General features: G+C 42.4%; 1 protein-coding gene across 5 annotated transcripts in view; it reads left to right on the top strand.

The window, feature by feature from the left end:
• Positions 1-17,570, top strand: part of LOC117778115 (SPRY domain-containing SOCS box protein 4-like) — a 74,376-nt gene that overhangs the window by 16,710 nt on the left and 40,096 nt on the right. Inside the window, exon 1 of one of the 5 annotated variants that reach the window (XM_034613398.1) lies at positions 10,597-11,200. The exons of 1 other annotated variant lie outside the window; for it this stretch is intronic. The gene's annotated coding sequence lies outside the window, so the exon portion shown is untranslated. Of the gene's footprint in view, positions 1-10,596; positions 11,201-17,570 lie in introns of those variants that run through there. 3 more of the 5 variants (XM_034613399.1, XM_034613400.1, XM_034613402.1) reach the window with 3 other exon arrangements.

Below are 17,570 nucleotides of genomic sequence, written 5' to 3' on the forward strand. Positions count from 1 at the left end.
GGGTTTTTGATTAGTGGAAAATGGGCTTTGGCAACATGGTGGAGGAACTTAAATGCTCCAAAGTCAACAAAACAACTGCAAAATGAAAGATGTAAAGGATGTTACTCACATGATGGGGAGGGGAGGACAACTCTTTAGTTGAAATATCTACAATGTAACATGTCAAAGTAAAAAGTTGTGATATTTCTGAAAACTTGAGAATGATGAGCCAGTCGGCCTCAGGCTACTGACCGTGTTAGCTCGTATTATGTGACCTGGACCCAGTGACCAGCAGAAGGAAGAGTTCACCTTCAGCTAATGTTAATTGCATTGTGCATGCAAATCTGTATTGATTTTCTTAGTTGCTATTGACATAATGATAAAGTAGGTTGTTTTTTAGCTTGTAGTTGTTTTCACTTCAGCAGTTGCAGCACAACGAGGAGCAGACACTGCACTCCCACACAGAGAAAGGAAAACTGAGCTGAGGCAGGGTTAATGAATATCACAGAGCAGTGATAAAATATGTGGTGAAAACCCTGCAGTGCTTCAGTGCAGTAAAATGTCCATGTAATATTAGTTATCAGAGGTACAATAAGTTAACTACTATTGTTTCTCGTAGTGTCAGTATCAAGCTTCTTGGGTTATCGGTCCTTTAATTGCTGTTGAAATGACCCGTTTAATAATTAAAATGACGGGCAAAAGAGAAACTGTGTCCTCATAAAAGCCTGTCCCTTGTGTAAGGCAGGAGGGAAAAGGGCAGAGCTTTTGGAGAATAACCAGATACACAAACGAATGCACAAACCACTCTCTAATTATTAAGGTAGGATTTGAAGAAGCCAGGGTTTCATCCCTCAAATGCCACTGACCATGGCCCAAAATGTGCATGAGCGCACCGTTTGTATCCAGGATATTTTGGCTTCATTTCTGGGTAGTGGGTGGAAGTGGAGATGGGATATCCATCTTTAGATACAGTCTATGCAAGCTACAGACCAGTGAGCTTTTGTCATGTTTGTTTTCCTGTAGAAGTATAATACATGAGAGCAGAACTATGTGAATGAATGGTGTAGTGAAGGAGAGAGACAGATATGGACAGACAGACGGACGGAGAGAGTGACACCTAGCAGAAAGCTGCTAATCTCACAGTAAAGTAGATTACTGTTAGGGCCTGGTGCTGACTACCAGTCTGTCAGGAGGAAATGGAGCTGCCATAAGCTGCTAAGTTGCTGTGGACTGAGAAAGTGCTGGCTGTGCTGCTGTGTTTTCCAGAATGCTGCTCCGAACCACTCAGGTCTTCTTCACACGTCTGTCATCTCCCGTGTGTCCTGAGCTGAGTCCTGCTGCCATACCAAGTCTGTCTGTGTGGCTGCTATTACTCAGATTTTTACTGTATGCTTATCTTGTTGGCTCCTTTTAGATCCTTTTAAATCTTTTTCCGCTTATTAATTTCAATTTTTAGTCAGTTTTTAGTTCAGCAAAACTCTGGAGGCTTTAGTCTGATCTAAGTCAAAGGAATACATCAACATTTTCAGTTTTAGTCGATGAAAATGACAGAGAGCGAGGAGTTTAGTCAAATTTTAGCAAACTGCTTTCACGTAAGGTTTCATGCATCTGATTTAAACTGTTAAGTCTGAAAAGATGCAACAGCATTAAATGCAATCTAAGGCTACGTTGATGCTAATATGGATGCATTATATAACTAAAACGAACTCCATCCCGACAGATGTCTTTGTAAATAGGAAGCAGATTGTCTACTCTGCAGTCGGTTACAGTAAATACTACAAATGAGAAAAAGCAGTGGTGTAAAATAAGAGCAGGTTTTTGTTTTTTTCTTGGACTGATGACAAGGTGGAACAGTCAACATTAGCAACATTTTGGATTCCCTGCTGGTAGTTGAGTCTTCAGAACGTTGGCGACTACAACATGTTTACAAATGTCTCAGCTTCTGCCTGTCCAGGCTAAAAACGCAGCCCCAGATCAGCCTCAATCAGAAAGTTACCAGAGAAAAGAAACCCTTCACATCAAAAACATTGTACAACATCCCTGTAATACAACCTACATTGTTCTCACTTGACAGGATTGGGCCACAAAGGTGTTAATTTTATTCTGTAATATTATGGGCTTTAGTGCTTGTGTTGTAGCAGTTGTACGTAGCTGTACATCGGCAACTGGACTTGATTGAATTTCTTGAAAATGTTTAATTTCTCCTCAAAGAGGTCAGGTTTACTCATAGCTGTGCAATTTCTAATCATTTTTTAAATCTGTGTGGACATGGCAATATGAGTGTCAAGTCTAGCATCACATTTTGAAAATGGTCTCCTTGCACAGCGTGACATGCAGTAAATGGATAATATGAAACTCCCGATCGATGGGAACATTAAATGTTTCTTTAAAAGACAGATTTCAAAACCTGCTCCCGCACCGTTTCTGATCGCACAACACTAAAGATGAGGGAACAGGCAGTTTGGAAATCTGCAGAATTTTGCTAAACGTTGTCCTGATAACTCTGTATATGTGTGTCTGCTTTATTGATGACTATCAACCTTGTAGTCAATGTCAATTCAATTGACCTTTAGCCCTGGCCTGCACATTTATATACTGGTTGAAGACATGTCCATGCAGAGTGAACTCTGGGTAAGGTGCATGGTGAGCTGGACCTGTTCGATTTCAGACCCAAACATGAATTTAAAAAGATCAATGTTTGATAGTAGGGAACTTTCTAAAACCATCATTGTGGCAATAGTACAGATTATTAAATGAATGGATGAGAATGGTGTTTCTACACTCACACACATAAACTCAATGTTTTCTGCTTTGGTCCATATCATGACAATATTTAATGTTTGATAAAAGAGAAATGCAAATCTGCTCTGCAATTTCTGTCTGATAGTGAAGGGTACACCATGGCCTTGAGCCTGCAAGCCTTTTGTTGTGCTTGCTGTCTAGTAGCTTGTTCCTTGTGTGTGTGTCTGGGTTGAGATAATGTATCTCTCTCCAATGACTACCTCTGCCCCTGTCTGTATTTCTCTATCTGATCGTCTGTCTGCATGAATGTGACGTGGTGTCTTTATTTTAAGTCGTGACTCGTGATTTTGAAACAATGGCTGATTCAGTAGAAACACAACTTGTGCAGATACACAATACGTGTAGAATTGAACACGTGGGCTTGAAGCATAGGCATGATTGTGTGAGGTGCAGACACCGGGACCAGCGGATGTGTTGGTGCTTTGCATGTGATGAAATACAAAAATCAACACTTGAACTTGAAGAGAACATTGATGCAGTGGTAATCAGTAGCACAGTCGCTTTTGCATGTTCTCCCCATGTTTGCATGGGTTTTCTCCAGGTACTCTAGCTTCCATCCACATTTCAAAGAGATGCTGATTGGGATTAGGTTAATTGGAGACTCTAAATTGACCATAGGTGTGAATGTGAGCGTGAATGGTTATTTGTCTCTGTATGTTGGCTCTGTGATTCACCTGTCAGGGGTTTACCCCTCCTCTCACCCAATGTCAGCTGAGATTGGCTTCAGCTCCCCCTTGACCCTAAAATGGTAAGTGGTATCAATAATGGATGGATGCATGAATCGCTGCTACCCTCATTTCTACAATTAATCTTTAAAAGAACACAAAGAAGAAAACAGAAAACAGCAGCTCCCAATCTTCTTGCATTTTGATTTGATTTGTATTGCACATGTTCAGTATATTTAGGTGCCGATCGACTGAACATGCACAGAACGACTTCTCTCAGTGAACTCCGAGCAGAGTATTTAAAGAAAAGAACTGTGCATCCATGGTTTTCACCGCGGTCCATATAACTGAGACCTAAGGTCTTAGTTCCTACAGCATCTTCACAGTTGGCGGACCTCAATGTGAATTGAAAGATTTCATACAGTATGACTCCTTACTTGTGCAATGTGTTGACAGTAAAATGTAGTGAGTGAAAAAGTCTTGTAAAGATCATGTTTTAGAGAGACTGCAATAAGTGATGTTAAGGACACGTGTTTGTAGTGAGCTTCTGTATATTATGTGGCTTGATGTAGAAAATCAAGGGACAATTAATGGCAGCGTCCAGCAGGGAAGATGGAGAATGTACCAGAGAATGAATCCTGTTGGAAACTATATCTTTTGATTTTTATTCAAGATTGATTTAAATGGATTTCTTTCACATAGTGACGTAAATGTATTTGGACAGTCCATTGCAGAAAATAATGAGCTAGAGATATTGTACATATAAATATAAAATGGTTTTACTGTTACAGCCTGATGCATGCTGAATATACAATATGATTGGCCGGTGACACCTCTGGCCTTGCAGGTTGGTCAGTAAAATAGATTTATTTGACTTCCTCTAGCAAAGACACCTTTAAGTTTTCAGAGTTAAGTTTTGGACACCTAAAGTATGTGATCTATTTATTTTGTTAAACAGCAGAAATGTTCTCATTAGCTGATCCCAGTGTGTTTTCGCACTACTAAACCCACTGTCAGTGTCTGTAGCTGTAATGTAATCAGCTTCTTTAGAGTGACAATGTTGAATCTGTTGAGATTCTCTGCGCATGTCGTCCAGGCCCATTTAATTAGAGGATTTGGCCTTTATAAGACATTCAATTGACAAATGATACAGCCATGTAACGATAGTCTGCAATCAAAGGTTGAATTTGTGTGGTTTTCTCGCTCACTGTGGGAGGGAGACAGCCACCAATCACCATTCGATCTGTGTGTGTGTGTGTGTGTGTGTGTGTTCGTGCATTTTAATGATTTAGGGTCTCTCTGGGACCCCCGAGAGGAGGATTTGGCACGTGGCAACAAGGAGTCATCAGCGAGAGGCGCAGACCAGCAGATGTTGGAGAAAAGGGCGGAGAGAGGGCAGAGAAGGGAGGAATAGGGGCATGCATAAAAAAGAGGGGAAGATTAGTTGTGGAAAGAAAAATGGTGGGTGGATGGGAGGTGCTGGATTGATGGATGGATGGGCAGAAATAAGAGGTAGAAGAGAGAGAGGAGAAAAGAAAGGGAGGACAGGGGAGAGAGGAAGGGCTGGAGGGAGGGAGAGGAGGGCAGAGAAGAGGAAGGGGAGGAAAAGGCCATTGGGCAGCTATAAAAGTGAGGGAGAAATTAATTCAACAGAAGGCCAGTGTTAAACCACTGAAAGAACATATTCTTGAAAATTCTCATTGGTCTAAATTAGAAATTTCATTTGGAAATACTGATCTTGTGTAAACAGGAAATGCTCAGATATGATACGATATGTTATATGATCCTGTGATGTCATACAAAGAGTTTTGAGAATTTTGCTATGTAGTTTTTATGAATATCAAGAAAATATACATGTTCATGTTGGAGCATATCGGCAAATATAAAAAACAATGTCTGTAAAGGTTCATATTGTCCGATATTATCAGATAACAAACTTTGTACATATACACATGGTTTGCAGAAAAGTCTTCATTAGTGAAGACGTGGCCTCAGAAGAACAGAGATGCTGCATGTTGCGCAGAGAGAAGGGACTGATGCCCAGTGATGGTGTCATTGAAGAGAGAGAAAGCAGTGTGTGTGCTGTACAAAGTGAGACAGTGAGTCATTCAGCGAGCTTCCCTATAATGACAGAAGACGTGGAAAGGTTTTGTTTTAATGGAGAGAGAGGAGAGGGGGGGGGGGGGTGAAAGCAGCAGACTGCTGTCTGTCCCTCCTGCTGCCTCCATTTACCATCATTGATTGTGCAGCCAGGCTGTATTAATGCCTACCTGCTGTACTGGGATTGGCCGTGTGTGTATCAATGTGTATGTGAGAGGGAAATGAGAGAAGTGACTGTGTTTCACCGAGCCTCTCTTTAGTGTTCACACGATATAATAGCTCAATGCTTGTGTCCTCATCTCCTCAGGAATATCCTCACAGGTAGAGAAAGACAATGCTCTGACAGGAGGACAGGAATATAAATGTTTTTGGGTATTTAGATCCACATGTCGAAGGAAGAGCTGACTGCTTGAACACAAACTAACCCACAGTGTCCTCAATCGCACCTTTTTCACTTTTACCTTGACCCGACTGGTGGTGCTTGTGATGCTCTTTCTCTGCCATCTGCCATCTGCTCAAGGTAATTCTACCATCGACTGTTTTTCTCTCCCTCTCACTGTCCTCACCCTTCACCCTGAGGCTGCATGATTCTGACTCCCTTTCCTCCCTTTTCCTTTCTTCTGCACTCCTGTTCCTCCCCTCGGTCCATCTATCTATCCGTACCCTCTCTGTCGATCTGGCTCACTCCCCTGGGCCATGTGGACAGTTGGATGGCTTTGTGTTTGACACGTGTTGGCAGGAGGCAGTGCACACACACACACGCATTCTTGTACTTCTATCTTAGTGAGGACACTCATTGGCATAATGCATTTGCCAGCCCCTTGCCCCAACCTTAACCATCACAACTAAATGCCTAACCTTAATCCTTACCCTAACCTAAACCTAATTCTAACCCTAACCCTACAACCAAAACTTAACCCTCAAATAAGCCTTTGAAAGGTGAGGACTGGCCAAAATGTCCTCATTTTACAAAAATGTCCTCACTCTGTAGGGTCTATGCTCAAAATGGTCCTTACAAATATATAATTACAAGTAAACGCACACACACACACACAAATGCACATGCACACACGCCTCCAGTTTCTATTGTCAGTAAGCTGCTCAGCTGTGAGGCCCCAAGCCCTAATTTTGAGTGTGTGGGGTGGGGGACAGGGCCCCCATTGTCCTACAGATTAACTCACACACACACACTCACGCAGACACACACATACGCACATGTCCCCAGACCCCATGGGGTCCCTTAAGTGTGAATGTGTCTTGAGGTAGAAAATCAGGGGGCAATTTATGGCAGGGTCCAGCTGAGATGATGGGGGAAGAACCACAGATTCCATCCTCTGTTTGAACCTTTATCTGTAGATTCTCATTCAGGATGATAGACGTAGGGTTGAAGCCCTTTATTAGGCTGTAGAATAGCTTAGAAATGTACAGTAGTTTGTTTTATATAGATGCAGCAGTGAACTGATATAAGTGCACTGAAGTCCAGACATTTTCCTGATTTCTTTTCTGGAGGGGCTGTATGTGAGACCACTAATCAGTTGCTCAAGATATTTTCTGTAACTTTCCCTAGTAAAATCTCAGAAATTGTCCAAGCAAGCCCAAGAATGCAGCAGGAAAATGTCCAGAAACTTCACGGCAAGCGAGTGGGTGTATTGATGATGTTTTTGACACTTGATGGATGCAAAACTTCTCAAATTGAGCAAAAAAAAAGAGGTTACATGCACATAGAAAACGCCAACGAAGATGTCAACTTGGAAAGCGAACGAGATTTGAGAGCGTTTTGATGCTAAGGTCCGATGCCAGTGTGTGGCGATGTCCTGCAAAAACGGGATTTCTGAATACGTCATGTCCTGCCTCCTGCATGCTTGAACGTTCTGGAGATTTTCCTGCTGTTATGAGGATGTTAGACAAGGCAAACTTGGAAAACTATCTGGTGCCAATTTTACGTAGTTCATGTCTAAATATGGTTGTAGAAACACAAATGGATACTGACTGTCAAATGCAGAAAATGGTTTAGAAATATTACATGTAACATACTACACAAAAACAAGAAAAAATAAATTTTTTACTACTACTACTACAACTTTTCTCTGTGCACAAATAATAAGACACAATACACAGTTATTAAACTTAAACTGAAGATTTCAAGTGTATTCATAATCAAATAAACAGATACACAAAGCATTAAAATGGTCAGATAAACCGAGGACTCTATCTTTTACATGTAATTGGGTTTTTTTTTATCAGGAAAATTGCATTCTTTCAATTTTGGTGATCACTGGTTTGAAGCAAAGCCTCCCAAAATGAAACCCTGGAAAAGGCCCTAATCCATCAGAATTGGGAGGCTTATATTCTACATGTAAATTAAACTATACATTTGTAGTAAAACAATTACATAAACCTGAGGATGTAGTCATTTGTACTTGAGACTTAACGTTTCTTAAATGCTGATCCCATCGTGTCTCATGCTCCAGGCTTCCACAATCCTATAGGACTTGGAAGCTACCACATTTAATTGGCCTTGATGGATTTCTGCAGGAAGCAGGATTACACAATGGAAGTGATAGGATTACAGCAATTAAACTAGTGTAAACAAGCAAGAATTAAAACACATTTCATGTGCTAAGAAATGCTTCAAATCCCCAATAGGGCATCACTTACAAAAAAAAAGAGTAAACCCTTATTTCACAGATATAATCATCAGTGAAATATTTCCCCCAAACCATAAAATCTGAATTTGCCGTCACAGCAGCGTGACTTCCTGGGCCTCAGAATCTTTGTCAGATTTCTAACATCAATTCAGAACCCCCTCCTCACCCCTCCTCCCTACCTGTGTGTATTATGTTAATCCTACACTGACTGCTCACATTCAAAAGCACTGACCGCAGCTGCGGTCGAGAATAATGAGTCAGATAGGAGGTTGAAGTGTGTGTATGTGTGTGTCCGCGAGGGTGTGTGTTTGTATGCGCGTGTGTGCGCAAGCGTGCTTATGTGTGTTGAGGGGGGTAAAAGGTTACGAGTCTAACCCACATGTCTGCTTCAGGTGATCCATACTGCCCGTGTGTGTTTGTACAGATCGACACATTTCACTTTTCCAGCTCTCAGTCTGAATGAGGCCAATTGACTGATTTTCTGTATATTTAATTTTGTTTGTACGTGAACATCTGTGTTTTAAGTCTAGTACATACATGCTGTTTTACTTTTCTTTTTACATCTTAAAAATGTCCAGATTGTAAGAAACTTAGACATACATTATACATTTACACAATGCAATTTGCACGTACAAATACATTCCATCAACATCTTTGAAAGCCAGATGAGATTACTAGATGGGAAAATCAAAGGCTTGTTTATCAAGAGTGTGGATACCCGGTCGAGGCCTTTGGCTGGGTTCACACAAAATTTTTTAAATCATATTCTGGTTTGGTCACATTGGCTCACTTTGATTGTTTACACTGGTCGTACATGTAATCTGGAAAAACATCAGTCCCAATGACTGTTGGGTTCAGGTCAGGCTCGGTTAGTTCTCTATCTGGGCTAGGACGGATTCAGCCAGAACATTGTGACCCGAATTATCTCTTCAGATATATCATCGCATGTTCACACAGGTCCTTTAATGTCTGTCTGTGAAATACCTCCAGTACGCGGTTAGCGTAGCTTAGCACAAACACCAGAAACCGCTATCCTGGATTTTAAAAATTACTGAATCTAACTTGCAGCAACTCTGAATCTCACTAATTACCATCATAAATTTAGTTAGTTTTTATCCTCACAAAAAAAAAAAATGCATAAAAATACAACAACTCAGCATTTTATTAAAGATTATGAGTCAGTTCGTTTCTTGGCTCTCAACGATTACCAGCCTGCGGAGACCAGATTTTACTGGTCCTGGCTGAGAAATAGTCCGGCACGTACCACAACTCCTGCAACTCTCCCTGACTGCGTATTACATTTGAATGCCTCAGCGGACATGTGATGTCATGGTAAAGTGGGAGAGGTGGTGTTGCGGAGTTTGGTTCCCTGATGGTCCCAGCCCTGGGAAAAGGAAGTCTATACAGGAAGTCAGCTGGCTGGGCCTGACTGCAGACACTGATGTCTGTCTCACCACTGTAACTGTATGTGTCTGCATTCAACAAAAAAAAAGCATGCAGATGTGGCCGTAAACTACAGAGAGTGTTGGTGTATGTGTGAGCGTGCAAGCATATGTTCACGTTTCTGTGGCTTTGTTTTCAAATGCCACATGGAGATGAAAAGCTCTAGTTGAGAGAGAGAAACAGAGAGAGAGAGAGAGAGAGAGAGTGCGAGCTAGCGAGCGAGCATGTGCTTTTCCAAATCCTGTCCTCACCTCCCCAACTTTGTGAATGACTGATGTAGCTGCGGGAAAAGGATGATAAATGAACTTAGTCATCACATCACCTCAGAGCCAAGTTATGCAGTAATGTTCAGATGCGGGCAAATACCCAACATGACGACAGGAAAGAACAGAGAGCAGAACAAAACAGTGCAGGTCCTCGCCCAGACAGGACAGGATGTCAGGTTAATTGCAGAAATGTTAAGTGGGGAAACAGGAACAGTTTGTACCCGGCAACAAAAACCTCACGATGAAAGAGCCTTTTCTCTCTATTACTTCTTAACAAAGGACTGTTCTTCTGGGATATTTGTATTTTTGAACTTTAACCTTAAAATGACTTCCGTTACTCACCTTAAGGACTAAAAAGTGCACGTAGTGAGTGTGTGTGTGTGCACATGTGTGGCAGTGTGTTGGAGAGAGGGGGTAGTGTTGGTTTGGTTTTGTTGGTTGGCTCCGTGTGAGCTCTTTGTAAGGAGAGGAGAGTCAGGAAGGGGGGAGGTATGGAGGAGTGGAGAACCGGGTGATTCTCTCCCATGCCTGCCTGTCTGCCTGCCTGTCCGTCTGTCTGTGTGGTTGCTGTTGGTAACTTTGCTTGATGAGATCAGAGGGGATCGGCTTTCCGCCCTTCATGTCTCTATCTCTCTCTTTCTCTCTCTCTCTCTCTCTCCGTCTGAGAGACTGAAGAGGGGAACTGAAAGTGGGACTGAAAGTCTGCTCTCAGCTGTAGTTGTCAGCGGCCGTGACAACGCTTCCGTGGAAACACGCACTTAAGAGTTGGAGGGAGGACAGGGGGGTGAGGAAGAAGTGAAGCCTCAGGACAGATAAGCTCCAGGGAGGGAAAAGAGGGAGGGAACAAGGGAGGAGGAGGGAGAGAAAGGGTGGGCAGCCCTCTGAGGAAAGAGGGAGTCTCTCTCTTTCTGTCTCAGACTCACTCGCTGGCTGATCTGGTCTCCTCTTCCTCCTTTCTGCTCGCACTTTTTCTCTCTCGCTGCCAGCGGCTGGCTGGAGGAGTTCAGGCTGTGTTCTTTGGCTGCAGTCTGGATCTGAACATGGACTCTGGCTGGATGGATTCACGAGACATGAGACAAGACGCCGGGGATTCACTGTGAGCGGCTCCATCCGTTGTGCTGTTCACAAGGTGTAGTGTGTCACCGCTGGAGTTCTTGTGTGTCTCCTGTGAAAGAGATTGTTGCTATTTCAGGAACGCGAGTGGAAGAAGTGGACTAACTGCACGGCCACATGTGATGCGGTGTGTTTTCCGACAGTGATATTTGATCCACGCCTCTGGGTTAAAGTAGCTGTGAGTGTGAGGAGTTTATTATTCTGTTTACATTAGGGCAGCTCAGCCCTCTCTCTGCTGCTGTTAACCTTTGTGACGATTCACTCTGGAGCATATTTTTCTCCAGTGGATGCTGCCGTGCACTCAGCCTCTCCTCCTCCCTCCCTCCTCTCCCTCATCTTCTGTCACCTTTAATTTCATTAATGGTCTCGAGGCCCCAGCTGGCCAACTGGGATACCCCTGTGTGAGTGTTTGTGTGAGTGTGTGAGTGAGTGTGAGTGAGTGTGTGTGTCTGTGTGTGTGTGTGTGTCTGCTTTTGTTCAGTAGAGATAAAGAGAGTGGAGGGTTCTGGGATAAGCTACCGTAGGATTTCCCCCTCGCTCACTCACAATAATAGGATAGATCCTTCTTTCTATTTTTGAACACACTGTTTGTCTATATGTTACAAACACCCCTAATCTGACGGCTCACTCCTGCGCCAGCTGCATTAGCCTCTTTTCACTGTGCTGTGTTTAGTCTGTGGATTGGGGGGGGGTGTATTTGTGTGGTCCATCCTGGGATAGAGAGATAGCAGCTCTCCTTTCTGACTTTATCCTTTTGTTTTGTCAGCTGCTGACCCGTTTCTCTTTCTCTCCCTCGCCATCTCTTCTATTGTTTGTGTTCTCTCTCGCTCTTATTTCACTCAAATCCACAAAACCTTTCTCCAGCGCAGCCTCTGCCTATTTTGAGTTAGTCCCTTCATTTAAATAATCGCTCTGTTCAGCCACTGTTTGTAATTTCTTTTCTCTCTTTCTCTGGTTGTAATTTGAGAACAGTCGGGAGTTGTCTTGGTGTCACGCTGTGTGTGTGTGTGTGTGTGTGTGTGTGTGTGTGTGTGTGTGTGTGTGTGTGTGTGTGTGTGTGTGTGTGTGTGTGTGTGTGTGTGTGTGTGTGTGTGTGTGTGTGTGTGTGTGTGTGTGTGTGTGTGTGGATGTGGATGTGCTTCTCCATGTCAAATGTCCTGGCACAGCCTATGTTCCACTTTGCACAGAGAAATTCTGGAGAACACCTTTGTGAGAGAGACAAGTGCCTTAATCATAAAACATGAGTGTGTGTGAGTCACAGAGAATCTGTAATTTCGATGAAATGTTTAGTCTTTAAAATGTCATGAAATAGAGGTAAAAAGCACTTCTCACACCATCAGAGCCCAAATTGATGACTTTAAAATGCTTGAATGTTTGACCTCCCATCTACAACCCAAATATGGTCAATTTACAACACAGAGAAAAGCAAATAAAGGCTCATGAAGGTTTATCATTTTTAGTCACACAAGGAGCAATGACCCTCTATTGTTGCATAGACTGTATGTAAAGATAGACAACGCTGCCAGCTTGCACATTCGGAGTTACAGTGTGCACAGTAGCGATCAGGGGATGGAGCTATGGTATTGAGTCAGTCTCAGCTGCCAATCAGGATGTTTCACCCCGTTTTTATAGCATCAAATGACTAATTAAAACCAAACATACTCCAAAAAAACGTGAACAAGCATCATTCTGATGAGAAATATCTAAAATGACAGAAAACCTTTTTTTGGTCCATGTCCCATCCACTAACATGGAGGAGCCGGTTTATGACCTATATTGCAGCCGACCACCAGGTGGAGATTGATTTGTTTTGGTTTTATGTACAGTTGGTCCTCAATCAGTTATTGAAGAGGTTGGTGTTAAATTATATCTTAATAAATAACTTAAACGGACTATCAGTAAAGTTTTATGACTTTCAGTTACTCAACCTCCTTCTCTCTACAACCATCCACTCCATTCCAAGGAAAATTACCATTTGAAATGCCATGTCAGATGTCATAATGTACGAGTGTGGGACATTTCATCACACTCTTGCGAAAGCAGGTTTAGTGAATGATGCAGAGGCAGCGCCTCATATTCAGGCAGCATTTGATTCAGTTTCATTACTGCCGGGGGTTGTTAATCTGCCTCCTGAATCTCATGCAATTCCAGAGAGCTTTATTGATGGCACCGCCAAGGCCATATATACACAGGTGTGTGTGTGTGTGTGTGTGTGTGTGTCTGTGTATCCATATATGTGTGAGAGACAGATTAATAGGTTTCCGTTAAGGTGTGCTCCATCACTGTAGCACTAATGGTCTCCCCTTAGGGCACCATGGATTTTAAGGTGTCACATCAGGAATGAGGGAAATATAAGAAGTTAGCAGCACAGAGCTCCTAAGTGTGTGCTCATATATCTTGTGTGTGTCAATCAGTTAAAATACATTTCTATATTATTTAAGGGAACTAATAACTTTCATTTCCTCAATCACCAACAATGGAAGTTCAGTATTCAAGACAAAGAGCGGGGGAAGTTTTCACTGGAATTGTTCAATTTCAAGAGCAGGTTAATGTCATGAGAGGGGGAAGATGTGTAGGAGGCAACGTGATTCATTAGGGAGACGATGACTGGAATTATTTCGCAAAAGAGTTCAGACTGATGGAAGAAAGAGGGAGCTACTCAAGTGGGAATATACACGAAAGTGATGCATCAGGGAAATCACGGCAAAGGCAACTATCCACTTGTGTATGAAGGTCATTTCCTCCACAACACATACATAGTTGATTTCATTTCTTACCATCGAGTTGGTGGCCGTCAGTGAGTAATATATATAATAATGCAGATGCGTATGAATTTTTTTGTGTTCTGTGTTTTGCAGACTTTGCTTTTCCTGCATGCTGAGCTTGCATTGATAGCCGCCTGGTAGACGCTGGGGCATTTGGCGTGGCATTTGATGGCAGGCCCCAGAGAGCAGTTGATAGGATGTCAGCTCTGCTGTAGTATCCATGGACTTACTTGTACAGTAAGGCAGAGAGACAGACATACTGAGAGAAATGGAGAGGAGGACAGAAAAGAAAGCAGCAGAAAGATGAGCGAGAAAGGGTGTAGAAAACTGGTGAGATAGAGGAGGAGGATTAATAAAAGAGCGGTGAGTGGACTGCTTCTTCTCATCAGCTCTAAGATGAGTCTAAAGTCGCACTCTGGAGTCCCTGTCTGTATTTTGACATCATGTTAGGATCCAGACGGCACAGTTTATGTCTACCTCTGTGCCCAGGAATGAATGTCAGCAATCTAGAGAGGATGGTAGTTTGTTTAATATGGTGGGTACAGCTGTTTGCTATGAAGAGATATACAGTAAGTGTGTGTTTGTGTGTGTGTGTGTGTGTGTGTGTGTGTGTTGAATGCGAGCACTGCTTTTTATACAATATGTTGCCCATTTGTCCCCCCCAGGATTGGAAAGTGGAAGAAGTGACCACTTTGTGATTCATTTCTCAGACGTCATCGGAATCGAGGCAAAGTGGATGTAATTGAACATGACAGTTAAAGTTCAAATAAGGTCGCAGTGGTTTTAAAATCAGTTATGTAATGGTGGGGATGAAGTGATATGGTCTATGTTTAGGCCCACGAGCAAAAGTCTTTGTGTAGAAAGGCAAAACAAGAGGAGAGGGATGAGTAAAACGCTACAATCAATCTGTTATAATGAGGCAGATAAAATTAGCTTGGCCTTTGCTGTTTTAAATGGTTTCCTTGTTAGTAGAGTTCTGCGGCTTTCCATGTTGAATTTCGAGCTTGGCCAATCGGCAAGAGAGACGTTTTTAAATTAACTTTAACCTTAAGTTTATAGCTCTTTACTTCAAGAAATAATATGTAACAATTCTAATGTCGAAAAACACTAGACCATTGTTATATAATTTGTTGACGTGTGTACTTACATTATCCAAAAGGTTTCCAACAATTTTCAAAACCTAGAGAAACAGGAGGTTTCATTTAATTGTGTTACCCGTGGCTTTATCTGTCTCTGATATAACTTCTGGGGCAAACAATGTATGATCAAGGAAGAACACACTGCTAGCCAGTTAGCCAGTGGGCAGTTTTTCCCCTTCACTGTTTGTATTGGTGACTGTTAATGGATCATGATTGTTCGTTACTGATTTCTGTGTAACGTTAATAAAACATTAATACATTACCTCATGCGTGAACATGATTTGCGCCTGAGTCGCGTCAGGTAGATTGTTATTGGCAATGGCGGTGAAGACAACAACTCCCACGATCCCGTGCTGCTTCACATCGTAATCAAACTACGTCTTTTGTTTATGTGTAGATTGAGAGACCCCTAGTGGCCCGAGGTTGCATATTGTACGTTAAAAGTCACATAGACACAGCCAGACACCTCACTATGTCAGGATGAAACGTGATAACTGAAACAGAAACATTAAATGTTTTACTTGCAGCTCATCAAATGTTTAATTGCGTGACAGCGCCTGGTGTCTCAATGGCCCTGGGGGCAAGTCACAAAGTTTGGCTGATATTGAGACAGGTTTTGTTGCAGGTCACTAACTTTTTTTCTCGAACAAGAATACAATTCCTTCAAATGAATGCTGTGACATTTTGGGGAATATGCCTCTATCCCTACTATCTGTGGTGGTAGCTGCCTGGGGGGAGGTTTGATGTCGTGCACATCAGCTGCTGCCACATTAAACAGCATGCAAATATGTTCAGTGCCTTTTGTTTACTTTTCATGTCCTGAAAGCTCTCGTCAAATGACTGAAGGCATTTGCAAACTCTCTGGCATATTCAGATGTCAGAGCAGCCGTTTGTTCTTTCAGAGCAGGAAAATGAAAAGTGTTACAGTTGCACTTGCCGCATCACGCATGCCTTGCAAAGACGGCAATCCTTTTCTCATATCAAACTTGGCAGTGATCCAATATCAAACAATTTCTAACAAGGGACTCCTTCATGATTTCTCCTTCTGAATGAGGTTTCAGCTTCTTAGATATTGACCTGCTCATGCAAAACCTGCCTGCGCGCTGGTCTGAGATGTTACTTGGGAGGTAATAAACGTTTGTGGGAGCATCAACTGGTTTGCAGACATTTCTTGTCTTCTGCCTTTCGTAGCTTCTGCCAAGCACCTAGTGCTTATCCAGTTTGGATGTGCATGCTTTTGCAGACTTTCTGAAAAACTTGCCTGCATATCATCATCAATGTCAGAGTGTGGTCGTGTAAAAGCTGCCTGTTGAGCACACATACTCCACTGAAGAGCATTGACTTAATCCAAGCACATTTGTCCTTGCCACTTATGCAGTTCATCATGTTTGCAGCTGTAATGATGCTCGAGAATGGCCTTTGTCATCACTTCAACGGAGGAATATTTGTCCATATCTCTTGGAAAGAGCTCCAATTCTTGACAGTTTGCATGGGTTAGGGTTAGGGGTTAGGGGTTAGGAGCTACTGCGTTGTGTCCACCCTGACTTTGTCCAACTATTTTATGTTGTTTTCTTTTGTCACATAGAAAAACCTTTCTAAGAACCTTTCTCTTCTGAGCTGCTTCTTTTGCTCAGAGACTGATTGTTCCCCACCCCTGGTTTAGGTAATTAATGGGAAACACTGATGTTTATTAGCTTTCTGGCCAAGAATTAGATGAGAGGAAACAGTACATGGAGGTGGGATGTCTGTGGAGCTAATAGTCCTGATTCTCTGGGGCCTTGAAGGTCACTGGTTGTCCTTGTTTGGCCCACTTAAACAATAACAAGCAGTCATACCCGTACACTACATACTGCTCAACATAACCTAGAAAACCTGGTTTCTGTTGGTCATAAGTCCATATTTAGACACAGAGCTTTAGATCCTCAACAGGATTTTTTGCGAGAAAAGCCCACATACATCTCTGGTGTGTTCTCTGAGCTTCCTAAGCAGTTTCAAGTGAGTGAGTGAGTGAGTGAGTGTGTGTGTGTGTGTGTGTGTGTGTGTGTGTGTGTGTGTGTGTGTGTGTGTGTGTGTGTGTGTGTGTGTGTGTGTGTGTGTGTGTGTGTGTGTGTGTGTGTGTGTGTGTGTGTGTGTGTGTGTGTGTGTGTGTGTGTGTGTGTGACTTCAAAGTCTGACTGCCCAGTCAAAGCTCGTTGGACAGTTTTAAATGAGAGACGGTCAGCAGGCACACACACACACACACTGTGTCTTAGTCTTTTAAGATGTTAGACACACACACACCCGCAGTGTAGTTACTGGAGCTTGTTAGTTGTGCAGCAGGAGAAGCCAGATGAAGCCAGCCCACACACCAGGTGCACACTGCTGTCCATATGTTCCCTTTCTGTCTCCTCATGCAATCTATTTCCACATTTAGACAATGATTTTAATATACATGTAGTTTCTGTTTTGACGTTACTTATTGGAAGATCATAGTACAGAGGAGACAAAAAGTCAATAAGTTGATCGACAGAACTAACTCATGAGAGCTAATGTACATTCTCATTTTCTTTATTGTTCGTTGGACAAATTAAGTGAGATTTTCTATGTGGTAATTCTTCACAATTTTCTTCCCAAGACCAAATGATGAATTGGTTAATCAAGAAAAGAATTT

The sequence above is a fragment of the Hippoglossus hippoglossus genome, chromosome 17 (genome assembly GCF_009819705.1).
Source record: "Hippoglossus hippoglossus isolate fHipHip1 chromosome 17, fHipHip1.pri, whole genome shotgun sequence".
Taxonomy (NCBI): domain Eukaryota; kingdom Metazoa; phylum Chordata; class Actinopteri; order Pleuronectiformes; family Pleuronectidae; genus Hippoglossus; species Hippoglossus hippoglossus.